Genomic DNA, 13,306 nt, shown 5'->3' on the forward strand with positions numbered 1-13,306 from the left:
ACTATAGACTAGACTATAGACTAGACTATAGACTAGACTATAGACTAGACTATAGACTAGACTATAGACTAGACTATAGACTAGACTATAGACTAGACTATAGATAGTAGACTAGATTATAATAGAATAATCAAGTTTAATAGAATATTCAGTTACCCGGTGTAATGACAAACTGGATATCAACCTTTTTTAATTTAATGAAATATGGAAAAGTATGCGCAATTTTATGTGTGTGTTCTCCTATAAGAATGTGTTAGAATGGGAGTGTTTATTAGTATTTGTGTATAATTTATATGGGATCTCACCTTTTTTTATTCATTATATAAAGAAGAAGGTTAATGTCCATCTATTGCATCTTTGTCTTTTTTTGCTACATTAAATAACAACAACAGTAACATGGGATATTACTGTGTTTTATGTTAAATTAGCTAAAAGCTTAATTGCCATTTTCACGAAAAGTATAATCATCACCATCCCGTCTGTATCAACATCATTTGCCACAAAATACAAATAGAAAAACGAACACTTAAAACACAAGGAAAACAATCATTTTGGTCAAAAACTTTTTTCACTCAATATTTGCAAAATGACCAGTTAACTTTACATAAAAAATAAAAAAAAATCATACACCTATATTGACGTGAAACCTAAAAACTACAACACATACAACAAAATCACAGCATATCGTATGTCATAGATACATTTATACATATGTATGTGGGTTTCTGTGTAGTTTCTGGAGTTGTTATTGTTTTTTGTATTACTTTCAGTTTAATTGTACAAAATCAATTTAATTTTAATTAATTGTGCATTTTTTAAACACATACACTATCATAAATAATTCTAAATTTGTTTGTGTAAGTTTATGTAAAGATTCATTTGTGGCAAAATTTGTTTGAATATTTTTTATCGAAAATGGTTTTTATTATTCAGTTCTAATAGAGTTTCTTATCATTTTCAATTAAATACTTTTTTATGTAGGTTTAATGCCAGTTGCAAAAATTCTAATGATTAATGTTTTTAGTTGATGATTAACATTTTCTTTAATTAACTGAGTATTTAAGTAAATTAATAACAATACTTAATAAAATGAATTACTAAGTTATAATTATTTTATTAGGAGAAGAGTAGATAGGGTTAGAAATTTGACATGGAAGGTATTTTATGAAAATAAGGATGAATGGAGTCAAAATATCCAATTCCAAAACTTAAATTTGACAAAATTTCTTCAATACGGATGTAAAATTACACTTTCTTTTCTTATTAAGTACAAATCAGTAGTTTGATTTTATTTATATGTCAGTCGTTGAGGGGCCAATCACATTTATATGAGTTTAAAATTGTATACTATAGTCTTAATTATGAATAGAATATTTAACTTAAGTATAAGAAAAATATCCTTTCTTATTCGAGAGATATCAATTTATTTAGTTTATCTTGTAATACATAGATTATTATACTCAAAACTCTTATCGTACAATAATTAAAAAAAACATAATTGAACATAACACATATGACATTTCCGTTTAACTAACAAAAAAAACAAAAAGAGCCATAAAATTTTTATTAAAGTGCCATAATCCTAATTATTATAATTATCTTCAACAAGATTGCATGTTTAACTTAAATTTTAGACTATTAATAACGGCACACCACAACAAATAGACATGAACTTAAAAATTGTAAATTTGCAATAAAGCTTAATACGGGCAAAGGTAAAAACAACAAGAAAAATACACCTAAAAAAATTACAAATATAACATGCACTAAATAAATACTGTTTTTAAACTTAAATTAACTGAAAAAAAATAAAATACAAAACCTTAAATAAAATAAATATATACCAATAACAAAATAAAACAATCAAATTCGAAAAACAATAGAAATATCAACATTTTGTGATTTTAGGGTAATATTGGACAATAAAATAAACAAATTAAAAAACCAAAAAACACCTAAAAAAAGCAATAAAAACAATAAAAAAATTATTGTCTAAAATGTGTATCCAAACATTTTTATACACGAATTCATTGGTGTAGATTTTCGGTCTACATAGTTAAGTACTTGTATACACGTACAAATCAAAATAGCAAAAAATTATATATCAATACAATGACTTCCACAAGTGTTCACACAAAATTATAATATTTTTAGTATAAAAAATTTTTCTAGCAAGATAAAAATTTCATTCTTTATATTCTAAATATATTACGTCCTGAAAAATTAACTAAGCCATAAATTATGAAATTAAATTTGATTTTCGTAGAAAAAGAGTAAAATATGTAATCATGTTATATATTGACATTTTCTCTTTTCCGCATGGATCTATCAGCATTTACTGGAAGCAACTTTTGCTTTAAAGATAGATTCAAGTCTCTTTTGCATGTTTTTAATAAAATTTGATTAAAAATATGTGTTAATTTTCGCTCATTCTTTATTATGGCTTAGTTAATTTTTCAGATCGTAATATATTTAAAATATAAAGAATGAAATTTTTATCCTGCTGAAAAAAATTACTAAAGATAATATAATTTTGTGTTTTTCTGAACAGTTGTGGAAGTCACTGTATATGTATGTACTAGAGTATTCAAACGATTAATCGTCGATCGGTTAATCGATTAGTTTTTGACGATTAATCGTTCGAATAAATGAAAATTGTCAAATTTCAAATAACGAATAAACCGAATAATTTATATCAATTAACCGATTAAGAAAAACTCACTATTTAGCAGTAAAATTACTATATATTTTCTACATAATTGAATATTTTTATTATAAATTTTCTTCTTTTCTTAATTTCTTAATAATTTTTCTATAATAAAGAAAATTTATTTGATGATTTTTGAAAAGAAATCATGGAAATAATTATATAGCCTTTATTTCTACAACCAGTTTTTTGGGAACATTGTTGTGTTCTTAAGTATTTCCAATAAGTTCTTCAGCAACAGTTATAGTTGAACTAGTGTTTAAGGAAACGTATGAATTCTAGAACTCGTTGAAAATCTCAAAAACAGTAATTTCTTTATATAGAAAAGCATTTCACATAAACAGGAATGGTTTATAATATTTGAGAAGAACTAAACATAGAATTAAAGTGAAAGAAGTGAAAATCATAATTTTGTTTACAAACCATGCAAAAGTTATTTTCAAACATGAAAAAATCTATGCGTACAGTAAATTGTGGACCATTAGTATTAACTCTGTGTACTCAGTTTTTCATAAAAGGCTCTTTAAAGGACTTTAAAGTTTAAAAGACAACCGATTTCAAAAAATGAATTCCAAATTTATATTAAAAAGTTAGTATTAATTTCAAATGAAGGTGAGTTCCTCTGCTTCAAATAATATAATTTATTTCAATTCATCAAGATCATTAAGAAAGAATTGGAAATCTTAAAGAAAATTTGTCACAAAAATGTAGTTAAAAGTTTTTTTTGTCGAAAATGAAACCTTTTTAAATTTAATTTCTTTTTCGTTTTTTTTTCTAAGTGAGACATGTAAATAATATATGTAGATAGAATGTACAGATTACCAGCTTCTATTTGACACCAATATTAGCATTATAAAATGCATATAAATATTTTAAATATTTGTTTGTAGTCCTTTAAACTTTGAAATCCTTTTATAAGAAACTAAAAATCGGAGTACGCAGAATTGCTATATGTGTAATCTATTTTCACATGCTTATCAAGTTTTCCATATTTGAAAGCTTTTTTTCAAAATTGTTACAGGGTGTAATATGAAGAAAATTATTGTAAAAAACAATAGTTTCCTTTTGTTCGAATAACCGATTAATTTTTAATTATCCGATTATTAACCGGCTAACGTAAAACCTCAAATAATTATTTGTCGAATAAACCGAATAAGACAAAAACCCGAATAATTGAATACTCTAGTATGTACATATATATATATATGAATGTACAAAGTACATATAAAAACAGTAATAAAAATACTAATAATAATGTGCAATGACCAAAAACCCATGCGAATTTTAACATGGTTTTGTAATAATAATAGACTAATAAAAAGATTTCATCGACTATTAAACACCCTACTTAGGAGCTGTATTAAAAAATTATTTTCTGTCACATTGTTAAAGGTTTAAAGTATGTCCCCCGTATTTATAAGGATATTAATTATTAAGATTATTTTAAGTTTATTACGCACATTTTCATACAAAAATCTTACAATAAACCATCAATAACTTTATTAAGCATTTATGAATATGGGGTGGTGTGACTTTAACTCTCATGTTGGTAACGATCATCGAAAAAATGAAAAGCACATTTAAATCTCATTCCATTTATAAAGCTATGTTCTCATCTAACAAATATTTGGCGGAAATTCCTTTTCTTTTTTAATTAATACAAAAATAAAATATCTTTAAACTTATCTATTTAGAACTTCCTTGTTATTTGTTTAGACATGATTACGCATTACAAAGTCGATCGAGGATCAAAATATTATTAAAAAAATATAGTAAGTTTATTTTGTCAAATATTTGATGGATGTGAATGTTCCTTAACACTTTGAAATATTGTTCTGGAATTTTATTATATTCTTTGACGGTTATATCAGTTTCATTATATTCTTAGACGAAATATCCAATAACAATTTAGGGTCCGAACTGGGAAATATCGAGAGCTTTCCTGATTTAATTTCGAATAAATTAGTTATTTTATTAATAAAAGGAAAGGCAACTATAGGAGCAAAACTGTCCGACGATATGTATATAAAAGTATATATGGAGAATTTCGAGTCAAGTGACCCAACTTAAGAAATCAATATCTTCCGATTTGGATGAAATTTGAACCAAGGTTAGAACTAGGGGATAGTAGGCCAGACACAAATTTTTTGACAAATATGAGTTAAAAACTGACGGATTTAGAGGGGATCTAACCTAACGTTTGTGCAAATTTCGTCAAAATCGATTTTTTGAGTTGGGTCACTTGACATGGAATTCCCTATATTATATTTCTTATAAAAAACATTGATGTTGAATAAACATTACTTGACTTTCCATGTATTTAACCATTTTGTGAATGTAAAACTACTTTTTTAAATAGACTTTATATGGGAGATAGGCTCACATTTGCATTGATTCTCATAAAATTTTTATATAGCTTTCATTTTTAAATAAAGCTTAGTTCTGCTGATTGTTTTTTTTTTTAATGGATATAGTTATGCAAGTCAATTATCGGCTTTGAAACTGTTTTGTAAAGGACGATTTATATGAGGGCTAAAGTCAAATGAGGTCCAAACGTAACATAAATCAGCAGTATTTATTCTTATGTAAAACATGATTGAGGTGATTTCTGAAGAGATTATACAGTCATAGTTATTAACTAAAAACCTTATATCGGAAAGTTCGATTGTATGAAGGCTTCAGTTCCATGATTTTCATCAGAATATCATGGAAATTGCGGCTTTAAACTTTCGTACTAGGTTTACATGGAAAACCAGGCGGATGGACGAATATGTTTTATTAGACTTTAAGATGGGTGTTGGACCAATATTTTTGTGCGGTACAAACATCAGCTCATATACAAATAAATTAAAACCTTCCCACTATAGGGGTGTAGGGTATAATAAAATGACTATTTTGTATGTGAAGGGTCATTTGACTTCCGCCTAGGACGAGAACACTTTAAAATAACTACATACATAGACAATTTAATGTCCAAGCCGAAATCTTAATAGGGACTGAAATTATAACTCCGGGACAGTTACCACAATGCGCTGAGTCATTTTTATACATACACACACTATTTCAAAAGAAGCGAAAAAACAATAAATGTGAAAATGAATGCAAACCAAACGCATAAACGATGTACTTCCGGCATTGTATTGGACTTAAGGCAAAAATAATTTATTACGATGAACCACCAAAAATATATACCAACACAAAAACTTTAACACATACAATAAAATGTTAGCGAAATCTAACCAGATATCCAACAACAACAACAAAAATTAAACAAAAAACAAGAACCCCCCAATTTAACAAAAACAACAGATATGTATAAAACACTTAGTAGAGACGTGCATAATTTTTGCAAAATTATTTGAAGGTTTAAAACTAGTTTTTTGTTGTTATTTTTTTAAATATATATATTTTTTATTTTCTATTTTAAATTACATGCATAGAAAAGTACACATACACACAAACATTGAAAAAATAATAATAATAAAAAACTTAAATAAAATAAAAACAAATGGCAAATTAATTCTGTTGTTTAGCGAAAAATATTTATAAAAAAATAGCAATTTTTTTTGCAAATTTTCAAATGTTTTTTTTTTTACTTTTTCAAGGGTAAATGACGTAAATTTTGGTAGTGAATACAGATATTTTTTTAGACAATTAAATAAAAAGCAGGCATGCAGAAAAATACATACTAGATACACTAGTTTCTGAGTTCTTTTTTAGTATTTTATTTTATTTCAGTGGTTGTGCAAAATTTTTGGGTGTATTCAGCTGGTTTAATGTGGTGTTCTGCTCTTTTAAATACTTAATTTGTAAATTAAGCATTTAAGGGTGGCTACAATACTGGCGTTAGGCGACTTAAAGACTCGTGAAATCTTAAAAACATTGTAAAATTTTAGATATTGAGATTTTTTTCAAATGTTTATATGTGTTTATTTATGTTAGTAAACCAAAAATAATGATCGTAAAACTACTTTACATTACGTGGGTGTAAAGTCTCGACCAATATTTTGATGTGACAAAATCAATAATATCTATGGCAGTTATAAAAACTTATTAAATTTTTGCAATTTAACATTTCGCTAGTATATTGTTTTAAAGTCATAATCGTAAATAAGTAAATATTTAAAAAAATATTCTATAAATACAGCAAAAACATCATAAATAGCTAAGTCACTTCTTTTTTAAACAATGATACAATGTTTTTAGTATTTAGTTTAAGAGAAAACAAAAGTTTCAATATTTATTTAATTCTACCAAATACTGAAATATCTTAAATTTCCTAAATACAACACAGATGTTTTTAATTCTTCATTTTTTTTTTCTTAACACATAAATAAACAAACATTCATTTTAACGCTTGTCTAAATTTTGCAAAAAGTAAAAGAAAAAAACTTTATTTACAAAAAAAAATGGAAATAAAAAACTAAAAAAATAATAAAATATATTTGCAAGTAAAAATTTCTAACTACACCAACAAATTCAAGTTTTATTGTATTACTTAAAAAGTAGGTTTTTTTGAGAACTAATTTTATTTAAGTCTTTGCAATATACATAAATATTAAATATAATTATATATTTACGTTATGATTTTAAAATTTGGTTTAAATGAATTTATTTTAATAATTTATCAAGTTTAAGATAACTTACGATTGATTTTTAGCCATTAAAAAAAAATGTATACATTTCATAGGGGAAATTTTGTGGCAAGTGACGCAACTTTTAAAATCGATAAAATTTGCATCACGGTAATCGATCAGACACCAATTTCCAGCTCTAATGGTTAAAAACTGTCGGACTTTAAATTAGAGGGGGTCAAATTTAGATATTTTAGACACCTATTGGTCCTAGAAATAATTTTCCAACATCTAGTTTTAGGAAGCTATTTCAACATTATTTCCATATTATTTTTTCAAAAAACTCATATTTGGCACATTTTCATCTACTTTTTCAAAATGAACGTTTTTTTTTTGTCTTTTGAGCAAAAAAAAATAATACATCAGGTTTTCCAGATATTGTGTTATGAATTTTAATTTTTTTTTTTTTTTTTGTAATATTTGAGACATTATAACAGCGCGAAGACATCCTATTTTATAAAATTTACTAGTATACCCTGGCTGCTTCGATGCATAAAGTTAATTAAATAAAAAAAAATGATTATATTATATTACATCGTGCGACAGTAATTTTCACACATAAAAAAATCTTTGTGTACAGCAAACTGTTAGTATTAACTCTGTATACTTAGTTTTTCATAATCACTTTAAAGTTTAAAGGACATACGATTTCAAAAGATGGAATTCCAAATTTGTATAAAAAAGTTGATATTAATATTATTATCAAATGATGCTTAGAACCTCTGCTTCAAAATAATATGATTTATTTCAATTCCTCAGGATTAAAAAAAGAGATGGATATCTTAAAGAAAATTTGTCACAAAAAAGTAGTTAAAAGTTAAAATGAGACTTTTTAAATTTAATTTCTTTTTCGTTTTTTTTTCAGTGAGTCATGTAAATAATATAGATAGAATGTACAGATTACCAGCTTCCATTTTATCCAAATATTAGCATCATACAATACATATAAAAATTGTAAATATTTGTTTGAAACTGTAAGTCCTTTAAACTTTGAAGTCCTTTTATAAGGACATAAGAGCTAATTACAAAAAACGAGGTACGCAGAATTGCTGTAAGTGAAATCTGTTTTCATATCAACTCTTCAATGTTTGAATACTTTTTTTTAAAAATCGTTACATGGTGTTACATTTGATTACTAGTGTACGCTAGGTGCTTCGCTACCCAATGGCAATTAAATACAAAATTTTGTTTACTTTAATATTAAAGCAATAAATTATTTAAAATATACATCTTATAAATTATATAGACATTTTTAAAAACGTACTATTTAAGGATTTAAAAAGTACAAAAATAACCCCTCTTACAAATTCTTATTTTGTTTTTTATTACTTAAGCACTTAAGTATCAAAAATCTCCCCTCATAAATTCTCATACTATAGAATTGTAAAATTTGAGGGACAAATAAGATCCCTATTAAAGAATCTTATTTAGTATATGTTTTGGCTTCATTCATTAAGTACCATTTGAAGAAATAAACTGTAAATTGACTATTTAAAAAACATTAATAAAAGCCTTATAAAATTAAACTCATTTCGTCTCTCAACACCTATTATTTTACAAATAACAAATTTTTTATTTTTTTATGAATTCTAAAATCAAAATATTTTCTTAATTGTTAATTTTTTTACTGTACTGACAGCTGAGGAAAAACTTAGTACAATAACAAAAACAACAGCTAATTAACGTTTTGGAAAAACTAGCACAAAATTTGTTTATAATATTATACAGCACAAAATATTTTGCAGATAAAGAAAATAAAAAAATATTATTTTGAACAATTTTCGAGGAAATCATAACTTTTTTACACGAAATTAGCCACACATAAAACTAATTACTTATTTTATAAACAATTTTCTAAATTTAAATAGTAACGTTTTATTTTAACCAAACTGTGTACTCTTAAGTTATCATAATTATACTCTTAGCATATTCTCTTGTGATCTGTTAAAATTTCTCTTAATTTTTTATACTCTTTATTGTAAGTTTTTTTGTTTGAATAAAAAGCTTTGAAAATAAAATTTTTTCTCCATTACGACAAACGACCTTGCGGTTTGTAGATTCATTCTCGCACAATTGTTTTCTTAGTGTACTTACTACGTACCTAAGAGTTTTTCGTTTGTTTATACAATTGTATCTTCGGAATGTACAATCTTACTATGTACTTTTTTATTTTTCATTGTATGTCTTGCAGAAAATGTCTCACTCACTAGCATTCTACAAAATTTAAAATGCGATCAATTACCTATTTAATTATTTATAATAGATTCTACTTGGGGTAAAGGGCTGCAAAAAAACAGGCTCGAATTTAGCTCGAGCGTTTGGGGGGATTTAATTTCGTTTAGTAATAGGTTTGTATTTTTGGGAATTTACAACTTTAATTGATTTTAATCATTAAAATTTAATGGTTTCATATAATTAAAAAAACATTTCCAACTTTTGATAGGAAGATTGAAGTTTTTCTTACCATTAAAAAATTTTCTTTGTTAGATCATTCAAAGTTTGCCGCTGAAATTTATACCAATCCCTGTATAAACGTTGATAAACAAAAAGACAACAATACACAAAAACCAAATAGGCTGTCATTTGTTCAAAAATTCGAAAATTTGAGCAGAACTGAACTAGAAAAAACTAAAACAGAATTGAAAAAGATTTATGTATAACAGAACCAGAGCTAAACTAGAACTGAACTAGAACTAAACTAGAACTGAACTAGAAGTGAACTAGAACTGAACTAGAACTGAACTAGAAATGAACTAGAACTGAACTAGAACTGAACTAGAACTGAACTAGAACTGAACTAGAACTGAACTAGAACTGAACTAGAACTGAACTAGAACTGAACTAGAACTGAACTAGAACTGAACTAGAACTGAACTAGAACTGAACTAGAACTGAACTGTGAGATTTCTCAATCTCAAACTCGTTTTGTTCCCCTTCTCACTCTATCAAATAAATTGCAATTAGCAAACCCTTTCTTAGAGTTGCCACTTTAGTCTTAATTTGGTTAGAAGAGATAATTTTAAACTTATACATAAGAATTCATATGCTTGACAGCTACCGGACAAGTCGTACATTTCTTGGGTCCTACATTGTTATATTGGTAAGGGCCTTGTCATAGGAAAGTAATGAGGATTTTAGGAAATAAGCACTTTTTTATATATCCGTTCATCTGTCGGGTAAAAATACAATAGCAATATGAAAGAAAGTTGCTAATCGGCTGAAAGTTTACATCAATCTTCAATAAAACTTGCAGAATAAAAAATATATTTTTATTAACAGAAAATATTTTTTAAGTTTAAGATATGCTATGGATCTAGATATCTTTTAAAATTTGGCATTTTTTATAATTTTAGTAAGAAAAATAAATTGTGAGTGGCAACGCTTCTAAATTGAAATGAAATCTCCAAAATACATATATGTATAAGTATTTACATTTGAATTAGAGAAACACAAAAACTTATGTAAAAAAGTTGCTGCAGACGCCAACGTCAAACGCCACATAAACGTTAACAGATCTAGATACATTAGTATTGTATTTATTAGTTGATGTTTTTGTATTTTTCACTATTTGTGCAAAAACACACTTAATTTCGCACATTCTTTAAATTGGTTCTCTTATTCGCTCTTATGCATCTTACTGTTACTCATAATCTGCGATCAGTATTAATTAAAATTACACTCAAACTTCAATCTCTTTCAAACGATCCATATGCTTCGCCAAACAAAACAATAAACGATCTAACAGATACTCATTCATTTGTTCGCTCTTTGTACTAGTAAGTGCGAGTATCTGAAAGTTAAAAAAAAACGCAGGCATTTAATTTCTTATGTGGTTCTTGTTGTTATTGTTTATATACAAATATTGTGCTTATTTTTACGATTTTTATATTTTACAAAATAGTATGTAAATGTAGTTGTTGTCAGTTTTTGTTTTTAATAAAACTAATTCAAATCAACAGAGAGAAGAGATACATATAAAGTTTATATATAAATGATGTTGAAAATGATGAATAGAAAGATTGATCGCATTTGGTGGTGGTTGATGTTATTGTAGAGTCTCGTTAGAATGTGTATGTAGGAATATATGCGAATTTTATAAATTCGCATTATATTTTTTAGAACATATCGCGCCTTAAGTTTTGTTGCTTAACAACTTTTCTTTCAAATACTTTTGAAAGAAAATATTTAAAGCAAAAATGTTCTCGAAGATACAAAAACCATTAGTTCTTGGCGTTAGTTTTAGATACTTTTTGGGAGAGTCAAACATTATATTAAGAATTTAACTTATCTGTTGCTTGCTCCCTTGAGTTCTCTGACAAATAAGCTTCATTTGTGTGTGTGTGTGTTTGTTTTTTTTGGTGTATCTTAAAGATTAACATGATATTCGTTATACATGCAACATGTGGCACATGCTTTTTTTCTTAACTTTCTTGCTTACTTCTTCTTCATTTCAATAAACACTATTTTTGCTTTAAAAGCAACAAAAAATAAGAAGAATAAACAGTTTGATACTGGTCATTTCTAACTGCTTTTTTGTTGTTGTTATTGTTGCCTTCTAAATGTGTGGAACCTGTATCAAGAACATCATGACTTAGAGGAACCTGATTCATTAAACTTAAACATACACTATTATTGGTAAACTGCAATACACACAAACAGCTACAATACCAACAACAAAGTCCAGAAAACAATCTTTTCTAACTGCAAAAAGCGGTTTAATGCACTACTGTTTGCTGTAAGTTGATTTCTTGTTCATGCTGCAGCTGCATTTAAACTGTGCATCTCAAAAAGAAAAAAAACGGCATGTTTTCCTTGGCTACGTCTTCCTTCTTCTATGAAAATTGTGATTTTTGTGTTTCTTGTTGCTGTTTTTTTTGTTGCTTTTTGTTTTATTGTTGTTGCTGCTTAGTGTATCTTGTGTAATTGGAAGAACATTGCATTGCGTTTGTCTGGTTTGTTTCTTTTCTTCTAATGCAACTGCAACAACCTGAAGAATAGGAAGACAACAACACAAACAACAAATAGTGTTTAGGCTTGTTGCAAGTACTTATTTCTAATGCCTTTTAGACTTTTAGTATTATTTTCAATATTTGCAACGAACACTCGCTTAAAACAACTGCATCCGCAACGTTGTGGCACGCGAATCATACGGACAACTTTTAATATTTTTAAGATACATTTCAAGTGGCGCTTTAAAAACTAAACAATAAACACAACAACTAACAAAAGCCAATCTAAACATAAATTCATATCGATTTTGAAAATAAACAAAAAAATATATATGATATAAAAAAACTTAACAGATCTGTTAATGGAAAAAATTAAAAAAATTAAATTAAAAACAGTTTTTAAATTTTTTAAATTTGTGCAATATTAAAAAAACTAAAACTTTTTATGCAAAAAGTGTTAACATATAAACAAAATATCTAAATCATTTCATATATACAAAATATAAAAAAAAATTGTTTTAAACTCTGTGAAAAAGTTGGTGCTTAAAAAACGTTGCATTAACAAAGGATTATAAAAATACTTATTAAGGAATAACTCTTTTAAACATTTTTAACGGTCCAGCTTATGGTATTCTTATAAATTAAAAGGTAATAATGAACACTTAAGTAAAACCCATAAATTTAAACTCTAAATCAATATACTAACCATTTTCTTTTGATGGTGGGTATAAAAAAAATAAATAAAAAATATTGGAATGATATTCTTTTCTTCGGACAGGACTTTTTGAGTTATAAGTAATTGAACAATTTTATATAATTGATTAAAATACAGATTTTTTATAGATTTTAGCGAAAATCTCAAATTTGAAGAAATTGTTCAAAGTATTAGAAATTGATTGGTTCACTTTATGATGAGTTCAGTACCTCTAATTCAGTTCATTACAAAAACCTAAAGAAATTTCGGACTGTGATAGATGTATGAGTATGTCCAACAAAAATTAATAAACAGGTGGCAG

The 13,306-nt window shown here is 26.2% G+C and overlaps 1 protein-coding gene across 6 annotated transcripts in view; it reads left to right on the forward strand.

The window, feature by feature from the left end:
• The window catches only part of LOC111681546 (sex determination protein fruitless), a 415,139-nt gene that overhangs the window by 214,908 nt on the left and 186,925 nt on the right, over nt 1–13,306 (forward strand). The window contains exon 1 of one of the 6 annotated variants that reach the window (XM_046948228.1): nt 12,426–12,938. The exons of the other annotated variants lie outside the window; for them this stretch is intronic. The gene's annotated coding sequence lies outside the window, so the exon portion shown is untranslated. Of the gene's footprint in view, nt 1–12,425; nt 12,939–13,306 lie in introns of those variants that run through there. 6 annotated transcript variants of the gene reach the window in all.

Source organism: Lucilia cuprina, chromosome 4, assembly GCF_022045245.1.
Source record: "Lucilia cuprina isolate Lc7/37 chromosome 4, ASM2204524v1, whole genome shotgun sequence".
Taxonomy (NCBI): domain Eukaryota; kingdom Metazoa; phylum Arthropoda; class Insecta; order Diptera; family Calliphoridae; genus Lucilia; species Lucilia cuprina.